At 40.8% G+C, this 17,319-nt stretch overlaps 1 protein-coding gene across 3 annotated transcripts in view; it reads left to right on the top strand.

The window, feature by feature from the left end:
- The first annotated feature begins 4,600 nt into the window (after positions 1-4,600).
- The window catches only part of INO80 (INO80 complex ATPase subunit), a 133,185-nt gene continuing 120,466 nt past the window's right edge, over positions 4,601-17,319 (top strand). The window contains exon 1 of one of the 3 annotated variants that reach the window (XM_036084217.2): positions 4,601-5,153. The gene's annotated coding sequence lies outside the window, so the exon portion shown is untranslated. The remainder of the gene's footprint in view (positions 5,154-17,319) is intronic. The other 2 variants (XM_036084216.2, XM_036084214.2) reach the window with 2 other exon arrangements.

Consider the following 17,319-nt stretch of genomic DNA (forward strand, 5'->3'; position numbering starts at 1 on the left):
CTTGAGCCCCACATTGGGTGTAGAGATTGCTAAATAAATAAATAAATAAATAAATAAGAAGGAGCTATCTCTTCTCCCTCATTCATTGAATAACCAATTATTATATCAGGATAGACAGAGGACTATTAAGAATAAATATCTCTGGGTCATAATGCAATACTATCATATGTATTTTGTTTTGGCTGTTAGGAGCTCTTTTAGGTTGGCTCCTGTGTTTTGGGGATGTCCTTTGTTGAGTATTGTTTTCTGGCATCACAAGATATTCCAGACTCATCTTGAATCAATCATTTCTTCAAGGTTCTCCTTGTTCTTTTTATTGGAGAATGGTGTTTAGAAATCAGTATCTGTGTACTAGGTATCCTCATTGCTTGTAGATACTCTCAGCAGACAGAACTAGCAAATATATATGTTTGTTTGCAAATATATTTATATTAATCAACACATACCCACAAATCTATAGTTCTGTACCTGTACATATATTAAAAACCATAAACTTATACTGATACCTCAGATTCCAATCCAGATTCCATTCAATTCTATCTACTTCAGGCTTCATTTTAGCTTTCCCCTTTTCCTTAGTTAATAACTTTTTTCTTCACCATTGAGAAACTCAGCTCATGATCTACAATATATTTCTGTTTAATTCTAGCATGCACATCAGTTTCAAATTGCTAATCTACGTCCCACACCCCTGTGAAAAACACTTAGTATGTAGACGACAGGATTTCTGTACGGTACATTTGGTCTTATTCTTAGGTATCCAGTCAATATACTATTTACCTCAGTTATTTAGGTGAGTTCTTTTCTTCCCTATCCTCTGCAGAGTTGCTAGGTTACTCATTTGTAATATAGTTGATTCCTTAGTATTTTCAGTTTGGGTCTTTCCCCCAAACCCACACATTGTGGTTTTTATTTTTGTTTATTGCTTTATTATCAGAAATAAAATATATATCCTAAGTCAACTGCACAAAGTTCCTGAAAACTGTCATTAAATAATATTCTGTATGTTTTGGGGTGCCTGGCTGGCTCAGTCAGTAGAGCATGCAACCCTTGATTTCAGGGTCATGAGTTCAAGCCCCACATTGGTAATTGATCCAGCCTACTTAATTAAAAACAAATTTAAAAAATATTCTGTATGTTTTATTTTCTAATTTATTTTAGACATTACCCTAATAAAATTAAATACTGCATATTGAATGATTGTGAACAATATTAAAGCCAGAGACTCCTCCATTTGGATAGAAAACAAAATGTTAAAATGAACTGTAATGTAAAATCAAGATATTTCTGGAAAAGCCCAGATGTCTATCGACAGATGAATGGATAAAGAAGATGTGGTATATATGATGTATATATATATATATATATATATATATATATATATATATATATATATATATATTTATTTATTTATACATACACACAATAGAATATTACACAGCCATCAAAAATTTGAAATCTTGCCATTTGCAAGACATGGATGGAACTAGAGGGTATTATGCTAAGTAAAATAAGTCAATCAGAGAAAGACAATTATCATATTATCTCACTGATAGGTGAAATTTAAGAAACAAAACAGAGGAAAGGAAGAATAGGGGAAGAGAGGAAAAAATAAAACAAGATGAAACCAGAGAGGGAGACAAACCATAAGAGACTCTTAATCATAGGAAACAAACTGAAGGTTGCTGGAGGGGTGAGAGGTGTGGAAGGATGGGGTAACTGGGTGATGGACATTAAGGAGGGCATGTGATGTAATGAGCCCTGGGTATTATATAAGACTGATAAATCACAGGGGCGCCTGGGTGGCTCAGTCAGTTAAGCGTCTGCCTTCGGCTCAGGTCATGATCCCAGGGTACTGGGATCGAGCCCCACATTGGGCTCCCTGCTCAGCGGGAAGCCTGCTTCTTCCTCTCCCGCTCCCCCTGCTTGTGTTCCCTCTCTCGCTGTGTCTCTGTCAAATAAATAAATAAAATCTTAAAAAAAAAAAAAAAGACTGATGAATCACAACCTGTACTTTTGAAACCAATAATACATTATATGTTCATTTAATTTAAATAAAAAGGTTAAAAATATCCAAATTACCAAGAAATCATGGATTAAATTTCATATGATGTACTAAGTCTCTGAGGCAAAGAATGTACACGCTTTTATTTTTTTTAAGATTTTATTTATTTATTCATGAGAGACAGAGAGAGAGAGAGAGAGAGGGGCAGAGGGAGAAGCAGGCTCCCAAGTAGCAGGGAGCCCAATGCAGGACTCGATCCCAGGACCCTGGGATCATGACCTGAGCCGAAGGCAGATGCTTTAACCATCTGAGCCACCCAGGCGCCCAGAATTTACACATTTTTAATCAAGAATCTAAGACCATAGGAGTGCCATACTGGCTCAGTTGGAAGAGCATGTGACTCTTGATCTTGGGGCCATGAATTTGAGCCCCATGTTGGATGTAGGTATTACTAAGAAAAAATAAACTATTAAAGAATGTAAGACTGTATTAGAGATTGGAAAAAGCTAGACTTTAGTATGAAAATCACAGATGAACACATAGGGAGTTGCACTTCAGAAATTTTAGGACATATGCAGAGAGCAGAATAATGCCCTCTCCCCATGGAGGTCCAGTAGAACCTGTGTATGTTAGGATACATTGTAAAGGGAAATTAAGGTTGCAGGTGGATATAGGTTACTAATCAGTTGATTTTAAAATAGGGAGATTATTCTGGATTATCTGGGTGGGCCTGATATAATCACAAGGATCCTGAAAAGGGTAAGAGTTGGTTGGATATGATGTGAAAAGGATCCAACTTGTCATTGCTGGCTTTGCAGATGGAGGCTTTGGAACTGGAAGCCAAAGAATGGGAGCAGCCTCTGGAAGCTGGAAAAGGAAATAATTCTTCCATAGAGCCTCCAGAAAGTAAGGCAGCCCTGCCAACACCTTGATTTTAGCCCAGTTTGAGACCTATTTCAGTCTTCTCATCTATAGAACTGTAAGATAATAAATTTGTGTTATTTTAAGCCACTGCATTTGTGGTAATTTGTTAGTACAGTAATAGAAAAGAAATACAAGCATCAACCTACACTTGAACTTTATTTTTTAAAAGATTTTATTTAACAGAGTGAGAGAGCACAAGCCCCGGGAGCAGCAGAGAGGGAGAGGGAGAAGCCGGCTGCCTGCTGAGCGGCCTCTGGAATCATGACCTGAGCAGAAGGCAGATGCTTAACCGGCTGAGCCACCCAGGCGCCCCCTACACTTGACCTTTTTTTTTTTTTTTAAGATTTTATTTATTTATTTTGACAGAGACACAGCGAGAGAGGGAACACAAGCAGGGGGAGAGGGAGAGGGAGAAGCAGGCTCCCCGCTGAGCAGGGAGCCTGATGTGGGGCTTGATCCCAGGACCCTGGGATCATGACCTGAGCCGAAGGCAGACGCTTAATGACTGAGCCACCCAGGTACTCCTACACTTCACCTTTTAAAGGTTCTAAATCTTGGTCCCTCTAGGGGCTTACTGCCTTTATTCCCTTTATTCTCTTCCTTTTTGTCTATGCTACAGTCATTTCATTATTAATCAAATATTATCCTAGTTGGCTTTAGGTGTTTATTTTTTGGGGTATGTGACACATAACTATGGTTCAAAGAGTTCTATACAACAATATTTGCCACTCTCTCCTCAATCCTGTTCCCATTCCTCCGCCTATTCCCACCCTTCTCATCTAAGACACCAATCATTTTAATTTCTAGTTTATACCCCCCCCCCAACGCAGACACTTGTGTTTTCTTATATCCTCTTCGTTCTTACACAAAGGGTACTATCTATATTTTTGCCTTTAAGCAAAATTAACTTTCTGAAATGCAGTAAATTTAGCACAAGAGTACTGAATGACCTTATGGAAATGCTGTTCTGCTTAAATGCTAAGGGCCAGATCGAAATGAATTAAAGCATTAAATGTGAGGGAACCGAAACACTGTAGCATAGTTAACTTTTAAGAAAATCTAATCCTTATCGTCAGTTAGGCTTTACACTAGGTACTTCTAATCACAGATCCTGGTAGCTGAAATCTCACTAACTTTAGTAAACGTGGGTAGCGGGGGTGGGGGGGGCTTGAACTGTGGAGTTGGCACAGACAAATCAGGCTGAGTGGGTGGGTGTGAGAACAGGAAGACATTTCCGTTGACAGGTCTGTGTGTTCCTAAGTCCTTGAATCCTGAAGCTTTCACTTGGGCATTTACCTAACTATGCCACAGCGTCGTGGTCTTGGTCCCTAAGCCGTAAAGGGGAGCCCAAAACTGTACTGTATTGAATGAGCGGCTCTAGATAGGCACTTTCCCAACGATGTACAACGCCGCCCAAAGTAGCCAGAAACAGGATAAAATATCATATCCGAGCCTAACCTTTCCCTCAAGTGATCTCAATGTTCAGTGACTAGCACCCTCCCATCGCCTGCCTGCGGAAACGAATATTCCCAGGACCCCGGGCCGTTTCGATTGACGTTACTTCCGGGGAAAGTAACCTTTCGCCGGCGGTTGCAGGACTGGAGAGGTCTCGCGACATTTGCTCCCGCGAGATCTGCTTGCTCACTCTAGCGATGACATCCTCCTCCTCCTCCCCGTCGCCTTTCGGCAATCTTCGCCAGTCCCAGCCCCGACCAATCTGCACTCAGATGGCATGGATCAGGGTCTCCCCCCGAACCCCAGTCCGCGCTGGGCGTCAGGCGGCAGCGGCGGGGTGCGAGCTGCACGAGGCCGACGGCAGCGGCACTACGGGAGGGCACGGGCTGGCGACGATCTGTGAGCGTGGGCGGGGCGGGGGTAAGGTAGCTGAGTAGCGGCTCGATTGTTCTGGCCTGGCTATGGCGCCTCTCCTCCCCCCCGCCATGGCTCCCCGTGTCCCTGCTCCGCTCCTCTCAGTGAGTGAAAGTGGCCGCCGCCGCCGCCGGCCCAGCGCCCGCAGCCGCCTCAGCGCCGCCGCCATCTTGGGGTCCCAGGAGCCGCCGAGGGAGCGAGCTAGGAGCGTCCACGCCCAACGTAGTCACCGTCCCCCGGCCTCAGAGAGCGAACCGCGGCTCCACCGTCGGCGGGGCGACCCCCCCCTTCGGACCCCGCCCGCACCCCGCCCCCCCTCCGCCGCCGCCGCGGCGGCGGGGCCCGGCGGCCCGAGGTGAGGCGACTAGACGTGGGCGGGCGAACGGAGGGGGGGGTTGTGTAGGCCCCGTTGCGCCCCTCTCTGCGGGCGACGACTGGGCCGCGTCTTAAAGGGGCCGTCGCCCCCGGCCCTTGGATTTGTTGGGGTTAGTGGGGAGGATGGGTGTGGACACTCCCCGTAGGGTTGGGACCTCAGGGACTTGGGCCTTGTCCTTTCCCCTCTCATACCTCTAGAGACCCGGGGTCACGCGGTGACCTCAGATAGCCGAGGAAGCCCGTGGGGCGCCCACACGTGGGGAGTGTGTTAGACCAGGTGCACGTGGGACCCGGTGGGGCGGTGTCGGGCTAACACGTGTGTGGGTTTGGGGGTGGGGTGGGTCAGGGCGGGGGCTGGTTGAGCTCGAGTGGGAACCCTGTGAGGGTTTTATCTGTCTTCTTAAACAAATGAGATCTAAGAGCTTGATAGTATGTCAGTTTACGGGGAGCAAGTTGGGATATGGGTAAATGGTGTATGTTGCTTGTTGGTGTTAGGTGAGGACAGCCTAACACGTGCACATACTTAGGAGTGTGTAGGGGACACCCATTATGGTCTTTTAGGCTTTTGTAGAACGTCTAGGCAAGTGTCATCCTATTTTGACATTCCTTCTTGAGCTTGCTGATGAAAACTACTACTTCCGTAATCAGCTAGGGTGAAAGCCCCCTACAGTTTAGGAGTGATAGAGCCCAAGAAGGCACTCTATTTTAGTTTACAGCTAACTATGCCCGAATTCTTTGATTCGTACACTGTCTAGTTTCATGTTCGAGTACTTGTTGGTAGGATTTGGAGATGGAATTAGTAGGTTGACTTCTCTAAAATCCCAGGTAACCAGCTTACTTTCCAATCAGTGACTTTCATGATTTCCTTTCCCAAGGTGATTTTCATTGTGGTTTGCTAGTGGCTGTGTTTTATTTATTTTTAAGCAACAACTTTATTGCAATATAATTCACATACCAAAAGACTCACCCTTTTTAAATGTACAGTTCCGGGCGCCTGGGTGGCTCAGTTGGTTAAGCGACTGCCTTTGGCTCAGGTCATGATCCTGGAGTCCCAGGATCGAGTCCCACATCGAGCTCCCTGCTCAGCAGGGAGTCTGCTTCTCCCTCTGACCTTCGCCCCTCTCATGCTCTATCTCATTCTCTCTTTCAAAAAAAAAAAAACTTAAATGTACAGTTCTGTGATTTTTAATATACTCATAGAGTTGTACAGCTTTCACCACTATGTAATTCATCACCCCAAAAAGAAGCCCCCTTAGCAGTCACTCCCCCATCAGCCCTTCCCCTGGCCCCTAGCAACCACTAATCTATTTTCTGTTTCTGTAGATTTGCCTATTCCGGATATTCCCGTACAAAGGGAATCATACAATATGTGTCTTTTTGTGACTGGCTTCTTTCACTTAACATGCTCTCAAGGTTCATCCATGTTGTAGCATGTGTCAGGACTTTGTTCCCTTTTGTTGCTAAATAATACTCCGGTTCCCTTTGTGTTTTATGCTTGAAATTCTCAAGCTCTTCCTTTAAATCAACAATTTGGGATTATTATATGTGGTAAAAGTCACATGCCTACTAGATAATAAAATGAATTTGTGTATTTAGGGTTAAATTCTGTTATTTTAGTTTACTGTGTTCTTTTCCTCTTTAATTTGTTTCAGAAGAATCCAAACTAGTTTTTAAAGATCCATGTCTTTTAATAGGAAATAACTGTAAGGAGCACAAATGTGATTAGAAAACTTTGACTAATAAACACATTTTGACTACATCAAGGTGGAAATGTGATTAAGTCTAAGCAACAGACCATAAACTATGGTGTTATAACTTCACTTAATAAGAATTTGTCATAGTATTACGAAGGAATGGTATCATAACAGCTTTTGACTGCTGTTACTTGTGTAGGCATAGGGTTAGGGAGGGAAAAATAGACACCTCTCTGCCCTTCAGATTAAAACTGCTTTGGGGATTTAACATGTTAACATACAAATTCACACAAAATACAAATGCTGGGATGCAGTGAATTTTTGAGATGTTGGAACGGGATAGGGTTAATATGATACTTGGAATTTGAGAAAATAAGTGAAGTTGATGACAAGTTTTAAAGCTGAATCTTAAGCATAAGCATTTTGATATGATAGGCTGTAGCATGCAGAGGGTGAGAAGAACATAGTTGCTAATACTTACTAAACACCTATTATGGACACTAATTCTAATCATGAGGGCCCTGGTCCCACAATACCATCATCTTTGGAGTTAGGATTTCAACGTATGATTGAGGGGAGCACAAACATTCAGACTGTGGCTGTACATTAAGTTAGGAATTCAGCTATAGAGCGTTGGATTCACTTGCTAATCATAATGTGGTAGGTTTGCTTAGGGTTGAAAAGATCACGAAGATTAATGCCTGGCTTTAATAAGTACATAAGAGAGATTTCTATATATGTTAGGTCAGAAGTAGGAGATTAGTAATAGTAAATAGTTAACAAGTTAGATACTAAAAAAAGTCAGTTGGGGCTAAATGCTATCCATATTTTTAATGGACTAAAAGACACTGAATCAACTGTGTGACATGCTTTTATAAACCTTCACTACCAGGGATTGAGATAGCCTGTGTGATGGTCTATAAAGCAGGGTTTTTTTTGTGTGTTTTTTTTTTTTGTTAAGTAGGCTCCATGCCCAGCATGGGGCTTGAACTCACAACCCCGAGATCAAGGGTCGCATGCTCTACCAACTTGAGCCAGCCAGGCACCCCTGTAGAGAGGGTTCTTAATGTCTTTTATGTGCCCTGGACCCCTTTGTAGTCTAAAGAAGCTTGTGAATGCCTTTTCAGAATATGACATTTAAGTGTATAAAATATAGTTCACATATTTAGAAAACAGTTTATGATGTAAGAAATTTTATTACTGAATTAAATAACTAGTGAAAGTCTAATATTGATGGGCTGTGCTGCCTACATTCAGAATTGAAGGAAATGCTAACTTCAGTTACCAGTTAGTGAAAATAAGGATGGAAATTTTTTTCCATCCAAGTTTATGGACACATAGCTAAGTGATTTCATATGGGGCAAACCAGTGGTTTTCTAACAAGAGGAGGACTATTGACTCTTAAATTCATGTTCACAAGAACATGAACATGACTTCTTACGGAAGGAGCAAGAGGTAGTTTAGGTAAGGGGAAACCTGGTAGTGTAATGGAAAGACATAGTTTTTAGGCTAAAAAAGATTGGGGTTTGAGTCCCACTTACCCATTGGGTAAGCTACTCAACTTTTTTTTTTTTTTTTAAAGATTTATTTATTTATTTTAGAGAGAGTGTACACTCGGGAATGTGAGTGAGGGGAAGGGCAGAGGAGAGAATCTTCAAGCTGGCATGGAGTCTGACACAGGGCTTTGATCCCAGGACCCATGAGATCATGACCTGAGCTAAAACCAAGAGTCAGACGCCTAACCAACTGAGCCACCTCGGTTCCCCAAGCTACTCAACTTCTTTGAGTTTCAGTTCTCCTTATGTGTAAAATGGGAATAATGATTTTCACTTCTGAAATTAAATGACATATTAACTGTAGGACCAGCATATTGATGAATGTTGGTTTATTTTTGTCTTTGAGGAAATAAACACAACCACAGACCATGACATACATTTAGTTTTGATTTGGGAGAAGGGAAACTATTTGTTAAACAACCTGTATGGCATATAGGATCTACTCAGGGCATTCAAGTATAGGGTTCATCTTTTGGTAATGGGACTAAAACTATTCTTACTTTTTGTAAAAGAACAAATAAGATACCGTCAGGTTTGCATGTCACAGCTAGCTCTTCTATGTAAGAAGTTAGTAACTAAGTAGAATAAACTGTGGGTAAATCTTTCTTATTTTTGTGCACGAACAGAAAAATGGCTAGTGAACATCAATATGGTAAAAAGAATGTTTGGGTCACTTTATTCCTGAGAATGTTGCCTGAGTGTTGCTGGAAAGCCAATAAAATATTAGTCATTCCCTGGAGAGGTATGAAAAAGAAAATATAAAAATGGACTGCATTATCTTGGTACAAAACCACAACACATCCACTCTTAGACTATAGAATGGATTCCAATTATTGCACCTCAAGGAAGAATAAATTAAGCTGGAGGGAAGTTTCCAGAAAATGGCAGTATAAATGATGAAGGCAATGGTAAGGCTTTCACGTGAAGATAAAGAAATTCGACTCGATGATGGAATGATGAAGACTGGGTTGGACTGTGATTAAATTGAATTAGGAAAAACATGAATTATAATCCTGGAAAATTAGAACTAGCTTGAAAGATGAATATTGTTTGACAGGTGTATAATGAGTGGTTTGTTTATGAAACTTATTAGCACAGAAGGTGGTTAAGGCTCAAGAACAAACCAGACACAATGTAAGGGTTACAAAGCCAGAGACTTTTGTGATCCAGTCCTAGTTCATTTCAGGTCAACAAACCATTTAATGATGCGTGTATCTAATGGTTTATGAAACTCCTTACTTTGTTCATTCAATAAATACTTACTGAACACCTAATGAGTGCTTTTTGACCCTCCCAACAATTTGTTGAGCATCAAGGGACTGTGGTAGACTCTGGGGATGTACAAGTGAATTAATCCAGGTGTATGTGTATGTATGGAAACTACAGAGGGGCTCTACAAAGATAAACACACGGGTTATGCAAACTCTAGGTGCCATAGAGAAGTATGAACCTAAATATTCTTTTGAGTTGCTGATATGAATTAGTAGTACTTAGTTTTTTTGTTTTTTTAAAAGATTTTTATTTATTTGTCAGTGCGCACGCACGCAAGAGAGCACAAGCAGGGGGGAGCAGCAGGCAGAGGGAGAAGCGGCAGGCAGAGGGAGAAGCAGGCTCCCCGCTGAGCAGGGAGCCCAGTGTGGGGATGTGGGACTCGATCCCAGGACCCTGGGATCATGACCTGAGCTGAAGGCAGACACTTAACCGACTGAGCCACCCAGGCATCCAGTAGCACTTAGGTTTTAGTCTTTTTTTTTTCTTTAGATTTTATTCATTTATTTGACAGAAAGAGACACAGCGAGAGAGGGAACACAAGCAGGGGGAGTGAGAGAGGGAGAAGCAGGCTTCCTGCAGAGCAGGGAGCCCCACGCGGGGCTCAGTCCCAGGACCCTGGGATCATGACCTGAGCCAAAGGCAGACACTTAACCGACTGAGCCACCCCAGTTTTTAGTCTTTTTTAAAAAAAATTATTGAGACATTGTTTTCATTTGTTTAAAGGCCCTAATCTGCCTTGTTAACAGAAGCATTGTAATCCAGTGGCAGTGTATTATAGCTGTGCCCTTTCTAGATCTTAGAGCCAGGTTACCTGGGTTCGAATTTTAACTCTCCCTCTTACTAGCTTTCAGACCTTTGGAAAGCTATTTAAGCTTCAATTTCTTCATCTATTAAATTAGGAGAATAATTTACCTACTTCGTAGAGGATAACTGTGAGAAATAAATGAGTAATTGCTTAGAATGGTCTCTGGCACATAGTGCTCTCAAGAACTTTAGCTATAATGAAGAGTACCATTTTATTTTGACAGTTTAATTAGTTTAAAGTTGTAGTTTATAAAGTATTGAAATCAGAACCTTTTTGAGTAGAAAATATCTCATCTTTTTCTTAGATAAGGTGGGGAAAAATATACAAATAAAGAAGATAGTTATAGTGCATTAACCTTTGTGTTGATGTCAATAGAAATATCTATTAGAAATATCTATTAGATGTCAATAGAAATATCTTTCTAGTTAAGATAACTCAAAGAGGTGGTATTGCAACATTTAGTTCAGTGTCTAAAATGTTTCTGTCCTGGATGTTATTCTAATGTTAGTAGTAGTTTGCCTTTTTTAGGGTCATTCTTAGAATGTAATAGTAGACCCAAGCTCTAGAGCAGGGCTTGGAAATGTTTTCCTGTAAGTGGTCAAATAATAAATCTATGTTTTGCTGGTCACACCTTCTCTGTGGCAGCCACTCAACTCTGCCCTCCTACAATGTGAAAGCAGCCATAGTCAATATGTAAGTGAATGAGTGGGACTATGTTCCAATAAAACTTTATTTATGGGCACTGAAATTTTAATTTCTTATAATTTTCACATGTCATGAAATATGATCTCTTCCCCGCCCCCTTATTTAAAAATGTAAAAACCATTCTTACCTATCAAGAATACAAAAATGGGTGGTGGGCTGGCTTTGACATGCAGGCCATACTGTCCTGACTCCTGCTCTAGAGTCTTTACAACTCCCTGGCTAGGTGATCTTCCGCAAGTTAGTATGAAGCCTTAATGTCATTTTTTTTTTTCTTGAGATTTTATTTATTTATTTGAGAGAGAGAATGAGTGGTGGGGAGGGGCAGAAGGGGAGAGGGAGAGAGAGAAGCAGACTCCTCACTGAGCCGGTAGCCTGATGCGGGGCTTGATCCCGGGATCCGGAGATCATGACCCCAGCTGAAGGCAGACACTTAACCAACTGAGCCACCCAGGTGCCCCCTTAATGTCATCTTTCAAATGGAGATAATAGTATCTACATCATATAGTTGTTAGGAATAAGATAATGTATGTTAAATGCTTAGCACCATCCCTGACACAGTGTTTAATAAATGCTGTATATATAATTATCTAATTGAACCCCCTCATTTTGCAGTGAGGCTCTTGGGACCCTGAGAGGATAGCCGATAGTCCTAAAGTCTGTGTGTGGCATGTCGATAGCATTAAAGTCACAGCTCTTTACTCAGCTTCTCTACCCAACCATGTTGCTTCCATGGAGGATTGTAGTACCTTGTAATTTACTATTATTTTTTTAAGTAGGCTGCAACTCACGGCATGTTCTATCGACTGAGCCCACCAGGTGCTCCTAGTACCATGTAATTTAGTTAAAATACTGCTTGATAAAACTATTCTATTGGATACCGTAATGGTGGATATGACATTATGAATTTTTCGAAACCCGTAACGCTTTACAACACAAAGTAAACTTTAATACGTACAAATTAAACAAAAATCATTTAGGAGGTGGAGAGGTCCCAGGAAGGAATGCAGGCTGTGACAGGAGAATCTAATTGTATTAAAAGTGTGTGAAATAACTACTAAAAAGGGAAGAAGGGGTGTGCTGACCTAAGTAACCTTGGAAATGACTGGAATCTAAGACAAAAGGAATTTCACATAAGCACTGTAATCTAATTGATAAAGTTGTATCCCATGAAGGTGCGGGTTAATTTTGATACTGTTATATATGTATACTGCAATTGAACAATTAGTAAATAGAGTAAGAGACAGGCTTCTCACTGTTAGAGCGTGAATTTACAGATAAGTAAGGAGAGGAGGCTGGAATGATTCATGTGGTAATAGATGAGAGTTGAGAACATGAGCATGAACTCATGTTTAGCTTAATACAGATGGGTGCATATTGAAATACTTATATACGTGTGTACGTGCTTGGGTTTATACCCACACACTGTGCTGTATCAACTGAGGTTAAAAGAAACCCAGGAAGGAGCAACACCTAGTACCCAGATGTTAGTTTCCAATACCATTACTTAATACAAGGATCCAGAGCTCCTTGGAGAAGCTGATTCTAGGACTGGGCAGGAAATATACAAGATGAGCCTGAACATCTTATACTACCAGAAAGTAAGGAAGTGCTCTCACAACAACCACCCACCGCCACCACACACAACAACCCCCGTGATGAGGGCGGTATGGCAGGGGAGCACTGGAGCCAGCCAAAAGTGCACTCAGCGGCCAAAACTGGAATGCTGTGAGCAGCAAAATAAACTAAGCAGCATTGGATTATAACCCATAATATAAAATCAATATTTTTGACTCTAAAATGCTCTAAATAAATGGTTGAATAAATGAATATACTGTTTGGAATACTGCATTAGCATAGTTTTATGTCCTAGAGCCACTTGTTTGCTTGAGGTCATTCAGACAATACCGGGGTTGAAGCGTGTGGGACTTCGGAGTCAGACTTCTTGGATTTCAGACCTGGCTCTCACACTTCTGGCTGTGTGACCTTGGGCTGGTTACTGAAGCTCACTTTCTTTATCTGTAAAATGAAGGTTATAATAGTGCCTAGGTCATAAAAGGATTAAATGAGTTAATGCATATGTAAGGCACATATGCATATAAAACGTTTGGCACGTGGCTTTTTTAAAAAAAGATTTTATTTATTAATAGAGAGCATGAGCCGGAGGGGGTTAGAGGGAGAGGGAGAAGCAGGCTCCCCACTGAGCAAGGATCCCACTGCGGGGCTCGATCCCAGGACCCTGGGATCATGACCTGAGCTGAAGGCTGATGCTTAACTGACTGAGCCACCCAGGCGTCCCTGGCACATAGCTTTCAATAGAATATGTATATAGCCTTCTTATTACAGTAGTATTTGATAGAACAAGATAAAAAAATTTGGAATCCCACTTGGAATTGTTTGTAATGGAGTCTCCCTCCCTACCCCCAAACTTCTTGAACAGAGGAAAAAGTCTAACTTCAATTTAACAAGTGTTCATTGAGGGTAGTTTGATATACACATACCTGCCTTGTTCTAATTGACTGTATCAACTGTATAATGAAGAGAATGAGAGAAAATATATTTAGTGTTAATAAAATCATTCCATATCTAAGTGACTGAAATGTCTAATGAATGAAAAGCAAGATCCATTTAGTATACAGTTCAACTTGTGCTCATTTACAGATGGTTTGTCCCTGGGATGAATTACCTGAACTTTGATTTCTCAGGCTTCTTTGGGGAACACAGTTCAACACAACTTCTCTGTTAATGTGTTCATTTTCAAAATGAAAACTGCCTTTTAGTATAGGAAAACTAAATATAAAAGTGAATTTTGGAACATTGGCTGTTTATGGATACACTTTTTATTCTCAATAATAACCTTTCACCATCACTCATGTAATAATGGAGGATTAACTGTATGGAACTGATAGCTAAAATTTCCCAGCACTTTGTGAGGCATCTCTCTTTTTCACAAGTAACTATTAAGCAAGCTAATGTTATCTTCCCTTTGTTGAGGAATGAAATGAGTTGCTCACGTTTTCTGGGCTGCTGAGTTTCGTCCTTTAATTTCTCTTTTTTATGGGAGCATCTTTTTCTCAAATGTCTCATTCCCTAGAAAAGGTAAGCGTTTTCATGGATCTAGCTGTGAAATTTGTTTGAAATAACTGGTTCTTCAGTAGGAGATCTTCAGCTGTGTTTTCATATTTTTAACTTGATAAATTGTTATTAAATGGGTGCTTTTCACTGCAAGGCTTAAGAAAATACAACCTAGGGACCTCTAACATAGCATAACTTAAAAACAATATTTTTTTTAAGTTACCACGTGGAAAGGTCCATTAGATACCTCAGGAAACAGTTCTTCCTCCCTTTTGGATTTTTGATTTAGTAATATATAAACCCTAAATGCTTAATAAATAAGGATTAAACTTGTTTGACCAAAGGTTCTGTCTGTAGTGTATCTTACAGAGCTCCAGAGAGGCAGTTGTGGTAGTAAAGATTATTCCTTTTATTATTCTGATAAGATGTTTTGTTTCCTATCTTGGTGAAGATACTCTTCTAGGAAGTTGAAATGATACTTTCCTAGAGGAGAGCACATGCATTATAATTGATTTTTTTCATCTTTGGTAACATATTTCATTTTGCTATAATAGTCCAGTGTAATTAATGAACAGTAGGGAAGGGAAAATGTGGATAAGCATTTTTTTCTTCCTCACGATATGCCTTTGAGGTAGGCCAAAATATTTTCTTTGCCATTTTTGAAATTTATGAAAGAGCTATCCTTTTTTAGCCAGGAGTTCTTCATTCTGTTTAAAATACAGGTATTATTATTTCTGAAACTTTGTGTTTTGGGTAAACTCTGTGCTTGTTAATTTGCTAGACTGTACCCATGCTATTATAGAGATTCCTTTGAGCAGACTGTTTCTGGCCTGCTTGTAGAGGGCTCTGTCAGCCCTTGTTCCTTGAGGACAAGGTCTTTTCCTCAGTCGGTGTCTGGTATATAGTAACCTTTTAGTGAATATTCGATGGTCTGAAAGGAAAGTTTTGGTTCAGCAATCAGCGCTTTGTGATTATTTACTTATTTGCCATGTGCCAGGTTGACCAAAAATTTATTGTTCAAATGTGGATACTTTTGAAAGTGAAGGGTGAGGGGGCGCCTGGGTGGCTCAGTTGGTTAAGCGACTGCCTTCGGCTCAGGTCATGATCCTGGAGTCCCTGGATCGAGTCCCGCATCGGGCTCCCTGCTCGGCAGGGAGCCTGCTTCACCCTCTGACCCTCCCCCCTCTCATGTGCTCTCTCTCTCTCATTCTCTCTGTCTTAAATAAATAAATAAAATCTTTAAAAAAAAAAAAAAAGAAAGAAAGTGAAGGGTGAGGGACTACTAGTAATTATGCTTAGGACAGTGAATTTATATGGTCTTGGGCAAACCAACTAAGAGGTGTGGTCACCCAAGTCATGAGGCTTCTTTGTTTTTGTTATAGCAGTCTGGTGGTGAAGAATTGGGAATTTGGTGTCACCAACAATAGATCTGAGTTCTAATTCTAGCTTGGGCAAATTATTTAGCTTAACTAAAATGAGAAAAAGATTTGAATTATTGTGAGGATTAAACGGGCTAGTATTACTATGAAAGCACATAGGACAGAAAAGCCTCTCACACTAGTGAGCTCTTATTCAATGTAGGTCCCTTGTCTTCTTCTCCCATCATGCCATACTAGAGTTTCTGCTCTCAACTGAGGCTGGCTTTGAAAGCTTTTTTAATGGTTAAGATTAACTGAAACATTTCACTAAAACATTTTAGTGAATGCAGGAATGTTTTTCAGCTAAGCCAGTGAGCTTATTTTTTTTGTTAAATTGTGTAATATGGTGAGCAGGAAATGAATGCGCTATGAAACCTAATTACTGTTACTCTTCCTCAAAATATTCATGAAAAGCTTTTTTTCTCAATTATTTTTTACAGAATTGCTGAAAGATACTTTAATAGTTTCATTTTGGCAAAAGAGTCACCTGTAACCCTTATTTCAACTTAATGGATTCATACAATTTTTACTGGTTAGGGAAAAAATGATTTAAATGAGAATTTCATTAAGTTTCTTATCAATATTTATACTGTGCAGAATTGTTTTCTCTTTGGGTATTTATTTCCCCCCCCCTGTATTTTTTGATATTTTGCTAATTTAGTCAGTTTTAATTGAGATTTTTAAAAAAGGAAACCAAAGAAAAACAGTTTTCATAGACTTTGTGCCTTATTAGTATAGGCATCCACACTGTGAACCAAAGGGAAGTATTCTGGTACCAAGACTTCCAGCTGCTTCTGGTATTGCATGTGATTCCTTATTTACCAAACAGCAGATAAGAAGATAACGTTGAAAGACCTAGGTTTTTTTTTTTTTTTTTTTTTTTTAAAGATTTTATTTATTTACTTGAGAGAGAGAAAGAGAGAGAGAGAGCACATGAAAGGAGGGAGGGTCAGAGGGAGAAGCAGACTCCCTGCTGAGCAGGGAGCCCGATGCGGGACTCGATCCTGGGACTCCAGGATCATGACTGAGCCGAAGGCAGTCGCTTAACCAACTGAGCCACCCAGGCGCCCATGAAAGACCTAGGTTTAAGAACAGTCACAACGGGGCGCCTGGGTGGCTCAGTTGGTTAAGCGACTGCCTTCGGCTCAGGTCATGATCCTGGAGTCCCGGGATCGAGTCCCACATCAGGCTCCCTGCTGAGCAGGGAGTCTGCTTCTCCCTCTGACCCTCCTCCCTCTCATGCTCTCTCCATCTCATTCTCTCTCTCGCAAATAAATAAAATCTTAAAAAAAAAAAAAAAGAACAGTCACAACGGGGGGCGCCTGGGTGGCTCAGTTGGTTAAGCAACTGCCTTCGGCTCAGGTCATGATCCTGGAGTCCCGGGATCGAGTCCCACGTCGGGTTCCCTGCTCAGCGGGGGGTCTGCTTCTCCCTCTGACCCTCTTCCCTCTCGTGCTCTCTGTCTCTTATTCTCTCTCTCTCAAATAAATAAATAAAATCTTAAAAAAAAAAAAACTTTAAAAAAAAACAGTCACAACGATATAGATGCAACTAAGAGAAATGGGAATTACTTATTATACATTAAATTCTTGCTTCCTGTTAAATATTGGAGAGTTAGGGAAGA

This window comes from Halichoerus grypus, chromosome 8 (assembly GCF_964656455.1).
Source record: "Halichoerus grypus chromosome 8, mHalGry1.hap1.1, whole genome shotgun sequence".
Lineage (NCBI taxonomy): Eukaryota > Metazoa > Chordata > Mammalia > Carnivora > Phocidae > Halichoerus > Halichoerus grypus.